This window comes from Crocodylus porosus, unplaced genomic scaffold, assembly GCF_001723895.1.
Source record: "Crocodylus porosus isolate Cpor-Errol unplaced genomic scaffold, CroPor_comp1, whole genome shotgun sequence".
Lineage (NCBI taxonomy): Eukaryota > Metazoa > Chordata > Crocodylia > Crocodylidae > Crocodylus > Crocodylus porosus.
Window position 1 is genome coordinate 20,205,094 of NW_017728906.1, and position 20,596 is coordinate 20,225,689.

The window sequence follows — 20,596 nt, forward strand, 5'->3', positions numbered from 1 at the left end:
AGAAAGGAGGGCAAGTGGCAGGGGGACCAGGTAGGGGGAGCAGAAACTGGGGAAGGGGGGAACAGGTAGCAGGAGGTATGAGCATCACAAGAGGGGAAGACAGGAATGTCCTGGCATTGTGGAGGGGGGGAGGCAGGCAGTCAGGGTGGATGGTAGGTGATGTATAGGAGAGGTGACAAAGGGTAAGGGACAGGCCCCTTGCTGGCTCCCATCCTCCATCTGCCATCCTGCTGCAGAAATGGGGATGAACAAATTTGACAGCCTTCCAAAAATTAGATTCTAATTGTAGATTTAGATTCTAATTATCTAGAATCTAATCACTGGGCCTTAAATGTAGAGTTATCTTGGATTCTGGTAAATACAGGACCTCAAATTCCTTATTACAGTATTGTCTCTACAACCAAATCCAGCCTACTGCAGCTGCACGAGGAGTGTAGGGGGCCTGTCACTGCTCCATTAACCCCCTAGCTGCTGCAAATCACTTAGCAGTTGGCTCTGCCTGATAGCAGCAGGAGTAGCTCTTCAAGTGAAAGGGCATGTTACCTCTAACAATAGAGGCAGGGATACACCAAGTGACCACTTAAACCTTTATGGTCTGTGAGGAAGGATAGTACTTGGAGAACGGCTGACTTGGTGCTCATCTAAATGAGGAATTTATTATGCAGTAAACTAGGATATAATTTTACTGTTCTAACTCCTTTATTCTAATTCTCCATGTGAATACTCTACTCATAGAGGCTCTTTTAGGCTGTGTTTCTACCACTGCTACCGTGATCTGAGGAATACCCTGAAATGTATTACCTGTCCATTCCACATGCATTAGTCCCAGAAATGAGATAATGAAGCCCCACACAAAGAGCTAGTCCTGCAAAAACAGTACCAAGTGGCCGTGTCTACACAAGATACTGCACAGTAGCTCATTACTACTGCACAGGAGCATCGCCAGGCATGAACCGTGATGAGACACTACTGCGCAGTAGTAACAAGCTACTATGCAGTAAGCATCACTAGACAACCATGCCAGGATGATACTGCACAGTAACACTGGTTACTGCACAGTCATTTAGAACTTGGTTATGCAAGTACTAAATAACTGTGCAATAACAACTGTGCAGTCATTGTCTCGTGTAGACACGGCCAGTGTGTCTCTGAGTGCACACTAAGATTGTCCCTCAGTAAAAGAAATGGTCTTGGAAGGGGCATATATTAATTCATGTATTAGGCATGCTAGTTCCCACAGCTTGTTTCTCTGGTCTTCCACCTTTAGTTAATGAAGCAGATGTGTACGTAATGTAAATTAACAAAGATATTACTAAAAATAGGTTGGCTACATGTTACACTATCAATAAACTTTAACTGCGAATTGGATCTGATTGGGATTTATTGTTGGATTTTACGCAAATGTTCAATTTATATTGCATATGCATACCATTCATGTATATTTGTATGTGTGTACACTATGTACATGCATTGTCTGTATACTTAAAGCTTTTACAAATTTTACTTGGTTTCAGGTTTTTATACTGGACCATATCATTACAGTATTATTAGTAAAAAAATTTATTTTGCTGTTTCCATTCAGTTGTGTGGAAAAGAAAACCTCACACTGGTGGGAATTGCTTTATTTTATATTTCTCTACTTCCCATGCTTTGTTGCTGATTAGGATGGTGTTTCAAGTATCACAGTTATTCTTCTATTTCTGACTGTAGAAAGGGACCAAGAAGAGCACTGATTTTTAGTGTATGGCCCTTTTCTCAGTAGTCTAGTTCTCTCAGACTTGTCCATTGACTTCTATAAAAGCAGTACTGTAATGGTAACAAAAAAAAATCACTAATATTTTATTTGATTTTAATATGAAGTATATTTTAATATCAGCTATATAGTTTTTCCTGCCTATCATTTAGTGTGGTGGTATGTATCTCATGAAAATAGCCTGTGCTAGATTTAATAATATTTTTCTAAGTTATTTATTAAAGCATTTCAATCCTCACTGACAATTAGCAATTTGAAATGTACTGTTTCCATTGCTGTATAATATGGGACAGTAAAGAACAAGCTCTATCTTGTGAATATTACTTTGGTTTAACTTATGAATTCATAACCTACTGACAGAGCAGTTCTTTGTTTGATGGCTTGGTTTTAAGTAGTTAGTATATTCTTTTCTACATAGAAAGTTTATTATCGATACAGCTTGACAGCATAAATCTGACATAATGATGTAGAAATGTAAACAATTATTAATGTACTCTGCATTCCAAGAAAAGGTTTCATTTAGGCATTCATCTTAAGAATATTGTAGCTCAAAGAATGTAGAGTCTGAGCAGAATCAAACATTATCTGATGTCACCTTATATTTTGAATAGTCTCACTTGACACCCTGTTTGGGTTACTCTTGGCTAAGAGGGAGGTTTTTACCCTGATGTGACCCCTTAGCTTTGCAGGGAATTGTTTTAGTAAACAGATGGATCATTTGATCCAGAGAGAGGGAGAGAGAAATATTCCTTTAAGTCTGCAAATCATTTATGTGAATGAGAACAGTAAATTTTAAGTGCCTGAGGCTTCAAACCTTTTGGGAGCTGGAATTCTGCATGAAATTGGGTTGTTAGCATTTTGCTTTTATTTTATGTGATTTATTCTTTGTACCCCATTAAGCTGCATACCAGAAAACCTTTAATTATGTATTTCATGGAAACATTTGATGTGTTGTATTTGTTTCACTTTTTCCACAGCCATCCTGAATAGTATGTGATTGTATTCAATATAATCATGGTAGATGTTTCATTAAAGCATCTGTTTTCCAATCTTACTTGTAATCAACTGAAGACATGACTACATTGAAAGATACAAAAATTCCCATAACCTTTACAGTCATTAGGAGAAGCTTTTTTTCGCATTAGTCTATAAACTATAAAATAAAGATGTGCTGAAGTGTGAACTATTTCCCCCATCTCAGCAGTGTGGACTTCCCTGTTTGTATGCTTACAGAACAAGTATGTGACCTTTGTAAGGTATGAGTTGATTAAAGACAGCCTCAAAGAAACACTTATATGCAAATGTGTATGCATATACATCTGTATAATATGTTAAAAACTAATCAGCATTTCATAAGTAACAAGAGGCTTTTTGAGTTATACCACTTCCATGGTTCATAGACTTTTAAGACCAGAAAGGATCACTGGATCATCTAGTCTAACCTTACGTGTAACATAGACCTTTAATTTCATTTATTTATCCCTGTACTCAGTGCAGCAAAGTGGAACTTGTATTTGGCAAAAGCACATCTACTAGAAAGCCATCTAGCTTCAATTTGAAGATATCAAGAAATAGAGAATTCACCACTTCCCTTGAAACCTTTACCCAAAATCAATGCTCCTGTGATATAACATTAACTAACGTAATGAGACAGATTGGAGGAAATAGTTTCCATCAAGGAAATAATAATTGCTTGAAAATTAATATCAGAGTGCCTATCAGGAATCCATCTCAAACATTTTACTACAGTTGCCAGCAGTTTTACACACACAAGCACATTAGTCTACTTGTTTTTTCACTAAAAAGACCAGCAATAAAAACTACTACTTGGTTCTTCCAAGGTATAACAGCTCTGACCATTACTGTTAGGAAAGTCCATGCCTAAGGACTTAATGAATTTGAACTATTTTTCTATTATCACTACAGGAAAGTATTTATGGTGCTGATGTTTAAAGACTCTGAACATTTTAGGGAATGAGTGAATGAAACTTTGAAGGCTTTCTTGTTCTTTTTAATGTGCAGTATTATAAATCCAATACAGGAATGAATTCCTTATTGTTATTACTCACACATATCTGTTATATAACATAAGATAGCTTGCATCCTCTGAAGTAGTTTTCCTTTCAGTCTTCTATTTCTACCTGAGAGCTGATTTAAAGATAGGAAGCAAAGGGTACAGCTAAACTGAGGCTGTTCAACGCCCGGCTCACCAGCCAGATCCAGCCCCCAGTGATGTGTCATCTGGTCCACTGGGCTCCACATGGGTTCATGGGGAGCTCTGCAGACTGTGGTCCTGAACAGAAAGGTGTACAGGGTGGTACAGGCCCTAGAACCCAATCCTAGCACATGGGACCATGGGGTACCAGAGGCTAATCCTAGCACACAAGACTAGGCACGGGTGATGCAGGACCCTGGCATCTGGGACCTGGTACTCTCTCTGACTTAGGACCCATGGCCCAATCCTGGTAGGGAGAGGTGGCTTACGGTCCCAGGGCCTGATCCTGGCATGTGGTGTCCAGTCCAACCTGTGGTCTGGCTTCATGTCCCTCATCTAGCCCATGGGGTGAAAAGGGTTGGATGCCTTTAAACTAAATTGTCACTTTTCAGGGTAGAGGGAGGTGGGGTCCCACAGGGATCTGTTCTGGGTCCAATTTTCTTCAACATTGTCATCAATGACTTGGAAATGTGGGTTCACAGTGAAATCCCCAGGTTTGCAGATGATACCAAATTATTTCAGGTAGTCAAGTACCAAACTGATGAGAGGAGCTGCAGGAAGATCTCACCAAATTAAGCGTGTGGGCAAAAAAAGGCAGATGAACTTCAGTGTCAACAAGTGCAAGGTAATGCACCTAGGGAAAAATTACCTCAACTATACGTACACAATACTGGGTTCTGAAGTACCTGTTACAACTCAGAAAAGAGACCTGGGACTCTTTCATAGTAGATAGTAGATGGTTTTCTAAACATAATAACATCAGTTCAATGTGCAATGGTGACCAAAAAAGTCAATAAAACATTAGGTATCATTAAGAAGGGAATTGAAAACCAAACAGAAAACCATCATGTCATTATAAAAATCCATGGTGCCCCCACATCTTGAATACTGCATCTCACTAAGGAAGTAGTAGAACTAGAAAAGATACAGAAAAGGGCAATCAAAACTATCAGGGGCCTGGCAGTTGCTATATTAAGAGAGATTTAAGAGTCTAAGGCTCTTCTGTTTAGAAACAAGAAGGCTGAGGAAGAATGTGATAGAGATCTATAAAATTATGAAGTGTGGACCAAATGAACAGGGAACTGCTGTTCATCAGGTTCCAGAATACTAAAACTAGGGGGTACCCATTGACTGTAGTAAGACATTAATTTAAAACTAACAAGAGAAAGTAATTTTTTTATGCAATGCATTTAGTTGACTTGCGGAATTCATTGCTACAGGAGGTAGTAAAGGTAGATGGCATACCAACTTTGAACAGGGAACTAGACAAATTTATGGGTGGTAGTTCTATTAATAGCTATTGGACAGAACAGTTGGAACTGTTTCCTCTGACATCTTTAACCTATAATGGTAATTGCCAGGGAGGGTAATGAATAGGTAATGAAGCTATCCAGTTCAAGCTTTCCTTCTAGCATTGAGTTCTGTCACTGGTGGGGACAAGATACAAGACTAGATGGACCATTGGTCTAACCCAGTATGGCACTTTTTATGTTCTTAAGTTCTTACTTTTTAAATGCTTTTTTAAACTGTGAGAATCAATGAAGATTGCTAGTATGTGTCTGTTGAAATAAGAAAATCATCAAGATTATATTCTTAATGAAAAATATGTGCCATCAGTTTCATCTAAATATCTAAAGTTTGCTGTCAACTATTTAAAGTTATTAAATAAGTGGGGCATCACTTTCTGTTGGAGAAGAGCAAGGCAGGTAGGACTATAGATAAGAGTTCTGTGTGAACATTTGTACTTCAAGCTAAATCTTACTGTTAGGCAACCATAGTTGTCTGTGAAAGTTTATGTACAAGGCCATTAGACATCAGCAGGGATCCTCTCGTGCCTGCAATATGGATCCTGTGATGCAGATATGCCCCTTTCTAGTCCTCTGCTATTCAAATAAATAGTCCATATCCATTCCTTAGTTAGGAAAAGACTGGCAAGTATGGTGATACTTGAAATTATCTTGTTTGAGCTGCAAGACACTAGCCTCTTCAGTAATTCCGTTACCTGGTAGTATCTGTAATATATAATCAGGATTACCAATCTCTATGGTGCATTTCTATTTGTAAGGAAAGACTAGGGATGAAAGACAGTTCAAAGATTGTTTGACAGGGAATTATTTCAGACAATGACTTTGTCCAAAGACTAAGGATCATGTAATCCCACTGATGGAAATTTAATTACATTATATAGAATGCTTAACCCTTGGATTCTTCATTTTCCAACAGTAAATGACACTGAAAGTCGGGAATGTGGTAGATCAGTAGAAAGTTTGAAAAGAAAGCAGATGTATGTCTGCATAATGGCAAATTCCATACATATCTGTAAAGTGACAGGCATGGCTCACACATCTGCTCTCAGGCACTGAGTTGTTACCCCCAGCTACTGCTAGTCTGGGACATAGCAGATTCTTAGAACTAAAATCCGCTAGGGATTAGACTTAATCTACATAATAATCTTAAATCTGTTGTTGGTCTGATAACATGTATATTACCAAATATATTTGGACCTACATATATTAATCATTCAAGTGCAAATCCATTGTGACACTATGGGCTTGAAATGGCTTGTTTTACCAGGTGCCAAAATAGTAAAATATTTATAATTGATATCACAGTTTGCATCTTCAGAACATTTTATTTCATTCTGATCCATATGTCTGATGCATTGAGTATAATATGAAGGCAATATCAAGCCATTATTTCAACAAAGCAAATCTCGAGAGAAAACAGATCTCCATATTGTAGGGAAGAAAATCCTTCAGACCTACAGTTAATCTGAGATCTGCCTTGCATTTTTGATGAGCATATTTATCCCTTAGAGCAAAATCTCTTTCAAGGGACTCTTATTAAAGGTTTAAGGGTGGATATTCCAGAGTACCTAAGGGAGTTGCATGCTTAACTGCCTTTGACATTCATTGGTGGTTGAACATCCAACTCCACTAAGCACTTTTGAAACCTTCCCTCTAAAGTCTCCAAGAAACACATTTGAAGATATGAAACATTGGAAATTGTTTGCAATTATTGGTGTGTGTGAGAAAGAATAATTCCACAACAGAATATATTAATTGGATAAAAATCCATGACAAAAGGACATTCTGTTCCTTACCTGAACTTTTATCAGTACAATATATAGTTAGAATAAAGTTAATGATGTGACTGCACAAGGTCAGCCTCACACCATAAAGTCACTTCAGAAAATGCCACTTAGTAGCAACCTTCATATTTAAATTTTATTATACTGAAACTTTCAATGAGGTACTATTTGCAGAATTGTCTGCAGCAATATTGAGTTTCATGTTTCCTCAATGAAATCATGTGCAACATCTCACTAAATCTTTGCTAGCAGAATAGTAAGTTGGGAAAAAAGTAAGAGAAAACATGTTATTTGCCAAAACAACAACAAAACTATCCCCCCATCTTTAGAGTAATTATGCCATAAAATAATTTAATTTGAATTTTTCAATATAAGCTCCTTAAATTGCAGTTTTTCACTGTCATTTTCACTAAAGTTTCTAAACAAACTATGGACCAGGCTTACCCCATTAAGTTATTCATAATGAATATATAGAATATTTTTTAATAATTGTTTAAAAAATCACAGTAATTTATACTTCTAATTGGGTACGTTACAAGTGGGTATGCGGGTAGGTTGCAAGAACACGATAAAAAAATCCATCACAATAGTTTCAGTGAGCATTCTTGTGAAATACTAGAGGCAGATATATTCATTTTAAAAAATGATTCGTATATTGTGTGGCTGACACACAGAGAGTTTTAAGTTATTTAGTGCCTGCAATACTGCAGCTCTTTGGCTCTACAAAGTTCAGCACAATTTGACAGCTTGGCAAATATTTTGGCTGAGAAATTTTGGCATATCTTAAGGCTGAATAAAGTGTAGATCCCATTTTGGGCTGATTATTACTTGAGAAAGAAGTAATTTAATTTTACTTCAATTTTTATATAATGTTGCCAGGTTATTGTATAGACGTTTAGCTGCAATGGAGTTTAGTAGTGTCTGACTCTTAAATATGCCTCAATATTTAAGGGATTCCTCCCTCCCTTCACTCTTCCCAACCCCCAAAACAGATAAACAGATCTAAAGAGATTTTAACAAATAACTACCAGCAGAGGGCAGGAGAGCATAGTTCACTAAAAAAGCAATATTGGTGGAAATGAGCCAATTTAAGACCAACCAAAATGCCTTGGAGATTTGGTGATTATTTTTAAATGCTACTTTATTGAAAATGTATGCAGATAATGAAGTGAATTAAAACAATACATCTCAATATAACTGTTTCATTATGATTAATCTCAGTGATCAAGGTTAAGAAAATCTCCTTTTCATATTTAAGGGCTTAAATATGTATTGCAGTAATTAAAAATATATGGATTTAATCCTACTTTCTGTTATGCAAGTGCCCAGCCCAGCATCTACACTGAAGTATTATACTGTACATGTAGGTGATTTCATTTGCACCAATGTATAAGGCCTTGGTCAAGCTCATTTATTTTTTTTTAAATCTAGGTAAAAAAAGAAAGTTCCAAAGAGTGCAGTAGTTTTTAATGCATTTAACTGTACAGCATTTGGGACCAAATTCTCCAAACTCTTTCTTGTATGAATAGTCTCATTTACTAGTAAGAAGAGGCCATTGAATATAGCCAAGATAGTCTATCTCAGTGTTGCCAGCTTTTCCAGTGTTAGCTCCCTTAGGCTTTGGAATTGTACTGTCATTGTGTGAGAATCTGAACTTTCAGCATCAAGAAGAGGAAGTTTTTTAGAGCTCATGGCTCTGAAAGATTAAAAATATGACCTGTAAAGGCTCAAAAGCTAGGAAGAAAATAAAACAAACCACAATTATGTATTTCTTAAATATTGTGATTTTAAATAAATCATTCATTGTTTTCACAACCTAATTCACAATGTTCACGTCTTGCTACTTCTTTCACCTGCTTTTCTAGGAACTGCTGTTCGATTAATCATAAATGGGAAGGCGAGATCATATCATCCTATCCACCTCTAACTACACCACTGTTCTGCTGCTGCCTTGTTTCAGCTTTAGGGTTTAAAAAGATGCTTTGCTCTCCTTACAATCTTTGAGGAAATTGGTGGATCTATGCACCACTGGTTACATTTCTGAGCCCAAGGTAGAATACTTGCCAGCCCCTATTGCTGTGCTGGCTACATAATATCTGGAAGCAGAGAACTCTTGGGCTTTCACAATTGAGAGTTGTGGGTTAAGGAGGTAATGCTTTGTCACATCGGAAATATCTTTCTTATGTATGAACAGAAATGATGTTTTGAGCTATTAGAGGCCATCACTGCTTTATGGCCTTTTCACAGCCACACTGTTCTCCAGCACATTATTCATCAGTAGGAGAAGCAGCTAAGTGAGCTAGTCTCTTTGAGGGAAAGAGAGGTAGTTAGCCTTGTTAGTCTGAAGGCAGGCAGAAAGCAGGAGAGGTAGGGTATCCCCTTAGAGACTAACTGGTTCATAGGTGACAGCCCACTACTTCATTAGATGTTGTTGGCACTGGATTTATGACCCAGATACCTTGTTCTGGGTGGACCCAAACCCTCAGAACAACCATGACCTCTGCATTTAATAATAGGCAAATTTCATTGATACACAGAGATAGCAGATAAGAATCATGCAAACAAATATATATACACACACCAGTTCTTGAATGCCAGACGTCAGCAGCCTGGAGGTTGAAGGCTGAGGCCCATTCCCTCCCAGTGGGGTGGATGAAATGGGCTGTTGGTGTGCTCTCTGTCTATGGTGGCCTCAGGTTTCCTCTTGGGGACCCTTTTTCTGCTCTGAAATCCCTCCTTTTCTATCCTTTTCCTCCCCTAATGACTCTTCATCTTTGTGTATTTGTTTCCCTGTGGGCATCATACAGTCCATGCTGTGTCCTGTCAGCATATTCCTTTGTTTCATAAACCCATCACATGCACATGTCCTATTTTTGTTCTTTCTGGTGTCCTAATTTGGTCTGGTTACCAAAATCAGAAATCCCAAGGGCTCTGCAATTTGGCACTGTGACCCATGAGTCCATACATAGCATCTGACAAAATAGGGTGTCACCTATAAAATGTTATATCTCTCAGAACTAAGTAATCTCTAAGGTGCATCCCTGTCCTGCTTTTTGCTTGGTCAGGAAGAACATGCTGAAAGTCCTGTCACTTTGGTTGTTTTGTATATACAAGGCTCCCCATTTAAACCACAAGCGATTCTAGGTGGTGATGTTGGGCAGTGGAGGGGCTGGCTGGAGCACAAGAGTGTGGAATATTCAGAGCCGTGTGGATAGACAGCAGGCAGGGCTGACCAGCTGCAATTTCCATCCCTGGTCACTGTCTACATGTTTTTCGCCACAGTAAAGTACTCCGCCTTACATAGTACTGTCCCCAAGAGTACTATCCTACGGCAGAGTTAACTAGTCTACTGCACCCTAATACCAGCACACATGTAGACTGTGACACTTTACTGTGGAGCTAATTAGTCTGCTCCACAGTAAAGCACATGTGCAGATGCACCCAGGGAAAGCTAATTTTGTTTTTGAAATGTAGTTGGCTGAGAGCCAGGGTCCTTTCAGATTTTCCTCTACCAGGCAGGCCAGGCTGACCTTGAGCAGAAAAGGAGACGAAAAAAGAAGACAAGCAGATATTCTGTTGCTTCATACACTGAATTGTAAAAGGCAACTTTAAAAGTACATCAGACTCCGGTGTGCATAGAATGTCTTCTAATTGGAGATAATAGTCACAAGATTAATTTAATTATTATATGCTTTAGATCATATTGTGTGTACCCTGCCAAGCTAATCCTTTTTCTGCAGAGCTTGGAATTACTAATATATGGTGATATATATGGAGAACATATGGAATAGTTTTACCACTATTTCTAAGATCACTCAGAAACCTAAAGAATCCAGAAAATGTTGCAAAACTGTATTATAATACTTTGGATGTTCTTAATAATTTGGGGACAAAGTACCATAACTGATCAGGTTACTGATCTACTGAATTCACTTACTGATTTTGATTTCCTATTCCTCTCTTCATTTTTTCACATCCCAATTAAGTCTTCTTTCAAGCTTTCTGAAGACAGTTTTATACATTCATCCTGGGTAGTCATTAGTTTTTGATGATCAACACACGATCATAAACTCCTCATATTTTTATTATAATGAAGTGTAAATTAATTAGATGAATTCATCAGAGAGAGACCTCTTGTTATAAGATTTAATTCCACAATTCAAATGTCAATCAGTCTGTTTTGGGTTTTTTTTACCACTACTGTTAAACAACAGAATGAATGTTCAGTAGAAGAATATAAGTAAATAGTCTTATCATAAAGAAGATACCACATTTTGTCACTTTTCCCCTTGTATTTAAGTAAACAATTATATTCCTCTAAACTCTAATTATAAATTTTAATCACATTTTTTGTTCTGAAGTGACTTGAGTTTTTTATGTAGAGTGATTACTTACTATTTTTTATTTTACCTTTCTAAGAAAAAGAGAAGAACGTATAACTACTCTTTTGCCTTACCAAGCATTATGTGTAGGGCTCAATGATTTTTTTCAATTAGTAATATAGCCACCAAAACACAGTTTCATGGGTACCAAAACACTTCCAAATGTAGGTCAAATTTGGTGAAAAGTTTTGCCCAAAAATGGGGTGACATTTTGAAAATTACAAAATGTTTCATTTGAACATTTCAACCTGAAAATGAAATGAAATGCCACAAAATAAGAAATTGCTTCAGCTGAGTAAGAAATATAATTTCCCCCCTTTCTATCTCTGCATCTTATTTTGTATCCATCATGCACAATTATAATGTGTAACTTCTGGAAAGCTATATAAACAGAATCCACTGGAAAGGGCTCAAATATAGCTTATTCATGCTTGTTCACTGCTCATTCATTGAAGAAGCATAGTCAGTTCCCCACCTTCTCTCCCCACTTCCACTCCCAATTCTCTGCCTTCCCTTAGTAGAGTACTAGGGCCACCAAAGTATATATTTTTCTTTTCTTTTTTTTTTCTTTGCTACCCACTTCCAGCAAAAGCAATGTGTGTACTGTTTCTGCTGGTAGGTAATGCGTTGCTGCTGGCAATGAACCTGTATGTTATCTTGGGAGGAAAGGAAGGTTCTTGTCTCCCCATCATTGCCCAGGAAAGTAATGAAGTAAGCTCCAACTCAGTAGTATAAAAAGGCACTTCTATGACTATTCTGTCATTAGGAGTTTTGTCTTTTCCTCCCACCAAAACCAAGGACAGAGTATGGCCTTAAGACAATACCAAACATTTTTTTAATTAAAGGAGACTAAATATATGGAAGCAGATAGGCTTTCAACATACAATTATAAATTGTCCTGTGCAAGTAGGCTGGTTATTTTAACTTTCAACATGCAATTGTATATTGTACTGGGTGAGTTGGCTGTTTATTTTTAGTTGCTTGGAGTTCTGCTTTGCATTTGCCAGAGTTAATTCACTGCAGGTAGTCTGTGCTTAAGTGGCGTCTGCTTTAAATATGTACAGTAATTCAATCAAAGAAATAAGATGGATAGTTTATGTGATTCTTTTCAGCTACAGATTGCCAAATTTAACTATTCACGGATTATAAATGTAAAAGAGTCTCCAGTTAATACATCTATCACTTATAAAACATTGTTTTGATGGCCCGTTGAAAACCACAGAGCATACCCTTCTAGTAAAATGTAATTGACAGAAATTAAGTATATGCTGTATCATTTTATTTCTTTTATTATTAATCAGAAGCTCTTTATAAATTAAAATGAATCTTGTATAACTTATTTGAAAACAGATATCCTTCAGAATATTAAACTGATACTATTTAAACTGAATACATTTTTTCCAACAGTTTTTAGGTTTTTCATTTTGACAGGCTTCCTCCTGTGCCAAAATATATATTTTAGAGAGGATTCAAGGCCAATATATCATGAGACACAAATCAAGTCCCAAAAGCAGGTATTACAGAACAGCAATGTTCTGTTGCAGCCTTTGTATTGTCTAGAGAAATTTTGAACAGGGCTCATTTGTGTGACATTACATTTATTTATTGAACACCATTTGGATTTCTGTCCTTGTTAGCTTTTATTTCTTATAGATGCTCTGAACAATCCACTAGGTGACACTCTAATACTCCTTCCTATACTATATATGAAGGCAAGGAGATAGCTGGTTCTGAATGGTTCATTTGTTAAACATAAAACCAAAAGATTTCAGGGACAGGTCACTCTTTGTTTAAACAATATCCATGATAGCATTAGTTTTCAAACAAATATGATGTTGTTTGTATATAAATTATCTATTAAATAGATTATCATTTTGTCATTACAAAAGCCAAAACACAGAACAGAAGTTGTATACACTCTTTCCTATAATTATAATAATTTAAAAAGGCATTTAAACTTCATCCTGCTGCATGCTGAGTTGACTGACTAAAAAATATGCCTGTAGTGTTTTGTACTGAAGAAACAGACTGAATACATTTTTCAGTGATTTTTTCCAGTAGGAACATGGCACACCCTTTAAAAAAAATATATCTAGCATTTTAATAATGAACAGTCATGAAGGCACCATTGATGTAAATGAGTATGACACCATCACCATGGTTGGAATTGGTTACCTGTGCCAGTGGTGAGTTTAATCTGCATTCCTTTATGTTAGTAACAATGCTTTGTAAGTTCTTTGAGCAAGGGGCATTATCTTCATTTTTCTGTATGAGTAACAAGAATAATTAAATTTGACTTGACTGAAGCTTTTGGCCACTATTGCAATGCAAATACTAAAAACAAAAACAGCCCTCCCCCACAATTTTACTGTAATGATTAGGGCTCTAACAGGCATCACATTTGTTGTAGGCCAGACTGCCTGTATTTATTTGCCCTGCAACGTTCATCCATGTAATTCTAAAACTAGTACAAAACGTTAGTGGAAAGTATGTGGTCTAATTCAGAGTTCTGTAACATTGGTGTAAATCAAGTAAAGGTAGAATTTCATCCTAATATAAAACCAGTGTAAATAAGAGCAGAATCAGCTTCAGTGACCTGATGTTTATAAACAAAGGAGTTAAACAGTGCAGACAAACAGAATCTTAAGACTTCAGAGGTTCTCTGTTAAGTTCTTACTCAAAACCTAACCAAGTTAATAGAAAGCCTCCCATCCAGTTAAATGGCCATTAGACTTAATTTTGGGGGGAAAGTCTTATTAATTTATAAGGAAACTTGATTTTTTTATGGTTTCAGTGTATTTATTTCCCCTACCTAGCTCCACCTTTCAGCAAGCAAAACATGGCTCAAAACTCAGTCTGTTGTTCTGCTATTGTTTTTTTAAATCTATATTATATTAAAATGATGGATTATATAAAATGATGGATTATTTTGCATTCATGTGAAATTTCTGTTGAATGTAACTTTGGGTTTCATCTACAGATGAAGCAGGATTCAGAAATTAATATACAGCAGAGGATGTGATTATATCAAATTGGCAGCAAAAAAGTAATTCACATTTTACTTTTTGCATACCTCTCTTGAATTTTGACATTCCTCTTCAGGTTACTATTAAATAAACACTATTAATGTTTATCATATATACTTTTGGCCCTAAACATTTATTTAACAATATAAAGCCTCTTTAAACAGACTTTAAAATAATTTGAACATACTATGTGTTGCCTTGTATAAAGAACAGACACAGGAAATGTATTATTTGTCTGAGAGATGACATGGGAAGGGAAAAAATACCCCCTTACTTTTTTTAAACACTGACCTAGATGCTAAACAAGTTCCCAGTAATTTTGCTTGTGTATACTGTAATGTAGAATAAACTTAAAATGGGCTTTATGGAGTAATATCACTTATTGATTAGTTTTTGCAAGCCTTGAATACTTTACAAAATAATAGAGCACACACGCATGTACATACAAAAGCATGGTCATGTAATTTAATTTCACTCAGCATTGTACTGTAGCCACTTCTCAGGTGGGTGGTGGCAGTTATTACACCATCAGCAACACTACATAATCTATTTTGGATTAGGAAGGGAAGAATATGATGTCCAACTAAGGCAAAACAAAACAAAAAAGTTTATGAGAGGAAAAACAGTCACCTTCACACTGAAATATAACCAAAACTTTGAGCATACATCCTATATTTTGAAAAATTCTTTGGGATCTTTAACAATCACAAATAGTTAGGATTTTAAAAATTATGCTTATAGAAATAATCTGAAATAGAATATCTCTAGGCACATTTTCCCCTAACATGATGGTGAACCCTGGTTTAAGTATCAGTCTGAGGAAAGACTGCCATCTACTGAATCACCAGCACCATTTCTCAGCACCTTCTCTTTTTTCTTGGAGGTTCCAAATCAAATGCCCTACTTATCAAACATAAAATGCACATGTATAACTCTCTACATGTGAGTAGTCCCATTCTCTTGTAGCCCCATTCACTTTGAAGTGATATGCAAAACTTTTTGTAAGATTAGGGGAGTATTGAAATGCCAGATTTGAAGCTTAGTCTTGTGTTCTTACTGTATGAACAGGAACTGCTGTATACAATGATAAATATTAGCATAAGAATTGTGGAACCGATTTTCAAACAGTGTAATTTCAGAATATGTTTGACCATTTATGAATACCAGTTCTATTAAATTCCACTCACTGGAATTGGCTCATGACTTTGAATTTCACTAAAACATGCCTTTATGTATCAGTGACTATATGGTACTTTTTGCCTATCATTCTTTCATTCAGGCACAGCAAGTACCCTTCTCATCCTAAATATACCTCTGTAACCTTTAGCTTGCCCACTTTCAGATTAATTATTAATAACTCTTATGTATACATTCTATACTGCAAAATTAACCAAACAGATAGGTCTAAATTCTAAAGTATTGCCAAAATTCTAAAGATACAAAAATCAGATGCCTATTTCTGGAAACACTGACTTGAAAGTTGTTGGGTCTTTTTTTAATATCAAGGAGAATAAACACTCCCAAATGGTAAACATTTTTGTAAGAACATCTGCATTTGATGTAAATTATTTATAAGATATTCAGATTTACTTCTTCAGAATTTCTTGTAGAAATTCACTCAGCTGCAGCTATTATGTATTATTATGATTTAAATGAATTAAAACAGATCATTAGAGCAGTATATCTCTAGCTCTGGTTATTATTCAGGAAAAAAGCAAGCAATGGTATTGGAACAGAATATCTTACAAGGTATTTGAAACAGTGTGAAAATGCCAAAGTATGCTCACTCGAAGAAATATCAGTAGCTTTGTACAAACAGAAGATAAATATTTTTAGATCCACTTTGCAGATGGGAAAATTGAGGCATACAGTATTATATTAAATGTCCCTGGTCACTCACTGGATGCAATAGAAAGCAGGATTCATAAGCTATTTTCTTATTTGGAAATCTATGAATTTGGAATCTGTATCACTGAAAAATATGCAGAATACACACCCATATGTCCCAAATTGGCCATCTTTCAGAAGTGTAAGACCTTTTTATTTGGACAGGCTTTTAGCAGGTGGGGTTGAACTTTGGGGATTCTCTGGAACTGTTTAATTATTGTTTTATTAATTTATCTGTTTTTGTTACTTTGTTACTGTAAGCTATCCTGAATAATTTTGGGGACAGGTGGCTCAGAAATCAAATAAATAAATAATGGATGAGTATACCAAATAATTTTTTCTGTACTCTTTTAGAGTGACAGAAATATAACCATGAATAGAGCTGGAAAACTAGTTTTTTGGTAACATGTAGAGGGTTATATTTAAATGCAGAAATCATTTTAAGGATTACTTAGGTAAATCCCTGTCTCTCTTCTTTGGACATCATATATACTAGGGTTGTGCAAAGCTTTGGTCCGATTTGATTCGGCAGAGAGTCAACCTGATTTGGTGACCAAATCTCCAAATCTGAATTGAATCAGAGGACCCTTTAATCTCTCCAAATCAAATTGGAACTGTCTGAATCGATTTGGAGAGATTTGGAAAGATTCAGAGATCTGGAAATATACACAGTTTTAAATGTTTTTTCTACAGGACTGTGGGGGGCTCCCCAGTGCGTTTGGCAGCAGACCCAGAAGTGGACGGGAAGCACTTCTGGTCCACTTCCAGGGCCACCGGGGAGCATGCTGGGAGGCCCCCCTATGCCTCCCCGGCTCAGCAACTAGTGCCTCCTGGGTCTGGGGGGGCACCCAGGTTACCCTGTGGCCAAGCCAGGGAGGGGCTGTGGGAGGGCCCTCCAGCACAATCCCTGGCAGAGCTGGAAGTGGACCAGAAGCGCTTCCAGTCCACTTCTGGGTTCACCACTGAGCCTGTGGAGGCTCCCCCCCCACCACTCCTGTGGGACGCTCCATCTGCTCCAGCATCACAGCATTCACAAGCCATGCTGGTACCTCATATGTAGAAAAAACATTTAAATCTGTGTCTGTGTCCAAATCACTGTTTCTCTGAATCAGCATCAAATCTTCAGATTGGGATTTGGCTGAATGAAATCAGGGACAGTGATGCAAATCAACGAATTGAATCACTGTCCCTGAATCAGGCCAAATCCAAATCTGAATCGAATAGGGCCAGCTTTGCACACCCCTAATATATACTTTCTATTCTTATGCAATCACTGCATATCTATCTAGCTTTCTGATATAGATATTGATATAGTTTGATATAGTTATAGGTGATAGATACAGACTTTAAATCACACCTTATATGAGCAGTGTTAAGAAAACAATATTTTTATCAAAAAATTGCACAGAATCTAAGATTCATGTAAAAACAAAGTTATAGCTAAATATTATTTTACAAATATGTGTAAACACTTTATTCCTAAATGAAATATACATTATTTGTATAAAAAAGTGTTGTCTCGTGCTAGGTTTGCAGGTTTGATTTTCCTTATTCATGTGACTGACTTAAAAGTATGTTTTAGTATAAGAAGAATGAATCTCATACAGCTTCATAAGTGCCTTATTTAACATGCCTTAAGAAGAACAATTGTTGTACCTTTATAGTTATGTTTTTTTCTTGTGAAGATTGGGACTACTGAAGTTAGATATTAAGAAAATAATTTCATAAATATAAAGTTAGTTGAGCAATGGAACAGATTACCAAGGAAGGTAGCCAAATCCCAAGCAGTAGTGCTCTTTAATATCAGGGCAGACAAATGTATCTGGCAGGCATTCTGGTCTTGGTCTGGGTTCTCTAATACTGTCTCAGAGCAGGGGGTTGAAGTATGTGACCTGTAGAGGTCCTTTTGAGCCCTACATGAACTTACAATTCTACTTATCTCAAGGCTTCTTCAGCTAATGCATTGAATTCCTCATATCTCAGCAGTAAGAGCTTTCAACTGTGTAGACTCTTCTATCATGTTTTAATCCTAGAGAAGAGCTGTGCTAATATGGCTTTTGTTTTATTACGTGTGAAATGATGGTTGCTGAAAATTACTTTTAGCTAAGCACACTTGTTACACAGGTAAACATCTGTTCCCGAAGAATTTAGGATGGACAATGAATTCCTGCAGGGTTTTTGGTTGGAGCCATGTTGGTCTAAGGACATAGGCAGGCAAGCTTTTTTAAGTAGATGTGATTATCTTTTATTAGACCAACTGAGTAGTTGGAACAAAGTTCTTTTAAGCTTGTGGGTGCCTGAAAGAACTTTGTTCCAACAACTCAGCTGGTCTAATAAAAGATATCACGTCTACAATGAATTCTTTATTTTTCTCTGAAAATAAAGGGGTAATTGGTGTTAAATGTCACATAAGTCTATTTTTATAACCTTGGCATTACTCGTGTAGTTTTTGCTCAGTTTCTTAATTCTTAACAGAAAGCTTTGGGAGTTTAGTTTTTGCTGGAAATGTCCTTGGTAGTCCTTGGTTTTTCACTGTTAAACCAAGTTTCTTGTTAATAGCTACAGATCTCAGAAGAATTCATAGTGCATCTGGTGCAATGGATAGGGTTTTTAATTATTATTTTTATTTTTAAAATGTTTTACTTAGAACCATTTTAACATTATCTGTGTTAAAAATGGAAGCTTATGTGCTCTAAACTTGATTGATGGAGTCAAGGTGTGGATAAACTGTGATTGATTTGGGTCTGTGTACATGCACAAGCTTGAGTGATTAATGGAGATTGGGATTATTAAAACCTGACTGGCTGATGATAAGGTAGTTGTACATAAATCCTTCTATGCCAGAAAAAAAACTTTTCTCTTAGGTTTTATCCTACAATAAAGCACTAATTTGCAATGAATAACTCAAAAGGCATTCTCATCTGCAACTAAACTTCTACCTGCACCTCATCCAAACCCAAAGCCATAAGCATTAATAAAGCCTAGAAGTTAGTGCACAGGAACACAATACCTAATAGAAATCCATGAAAGGAAGGATAATGAGTTGAGCTATGAAAGAACTGGCTTGTCAGCACACAGGATACCATTATCACACTTACTATGAACTGCAGCCTTAATGGTACTCTATTATGGATGCTGGCCTAACATCATCTGCCCAGGAAAAACTGCCTTAAGTACGTCTCTACATTCATTCCTCTACTAAGACAAGTCTAAGCTATCAAGTTCCAATCCATTACTGAATTGGGAGGTGAGGAACCTTTTTGTGTGCCACAAATTAATCCTGCACCTACCTAAGTGCCACTCTAATCCCCTTCCCTGGTAGATCTACCACTCTTTCTGCTCCCTGCCTGATCCGCTGCACTGACTTTTGTTCCTTGTCTGATCTGCTGCTTTGCTTGCTGCTTCTTTCCCTGTCCTCTCAGCCTGATTTGCTGCTTGACTTTGTTTTCTGCCCAATCTGCAGCTGTACTTCCTGTCCCCTCCCCAGTATGCCACATGCCACAGGCAGCGGCTGTCCATGCATGTCACAGGTTGGCCACTGCATGTCACAGGTTGGCCACTGCATCAGGCATTCACAACAGCTGTCCAGGAAAGAGAGATATGAAAAAAGTGATAGTGGGAGTGGACTTAAAGTTGCTGTGCAAGTTCTGTAGCTTGTCAAAGTTGTGATCATGGTTGATGTGGAGTAAAAAATTGTTTGCCGCATGTGTTGCAACTTATACGTTAGAACTTCCCTCTCAAAGTATGCTCTCTTTTAATTTCCTTTCTTGCTTTTGAACTTTTGGGTTTACTGGGGTCCACTTCTTTAAGCTTTTCTCTGCAGCGATGCCAGAAATGTCTTTCCCCCTCCCTTTTAATGAAGCAGCTTAGCTGCAGGAAGAAGGGCTTTAACAAAGCCGCCGCCTGATGCCTTGAAACCCAGGATAAAATTGGCACCCCTATCGCTGGTAGCTTGTCTTTTCAGTCCCTGCTTTGTGTGTTTTTGCCAGGCACTTTGGAGTATGTGGCAGCTTCATACTCTTTGGCATACTTCTTAATGGGGAGAGAGAGTGGCAGCTTCATACATTTTGGGTTACTTATTCACATGTAAAGGCATTGGTATGATAGATGCTTTGAACATGGCTGCAGGGCTCCAGAGAGTGAGTCAGTGACTGCATGTGTATGTGTGCATGTGGGAGTGTGGCAGCTTTGTACCTTTGGGTTACTTATTATTAACATGTAAGGACATTAGCATGCTGGAAG

General features: G+C 37.1%; 1 protein-coding gene across 3 annotated transcripts in view; it reads left to right on the forward strand.

The window, feature by feature from the left end:
• The window catches only part of ROBO1 (roundabout guidance receptor 1), a 1,129,598-nt gene that overhangs the window by 657,548 nt on the left and 451,454 nt on the right, over positions 1-20,596 (forward strand). The gene's annotated exons all lie outside the window — the stretch shown is intronic.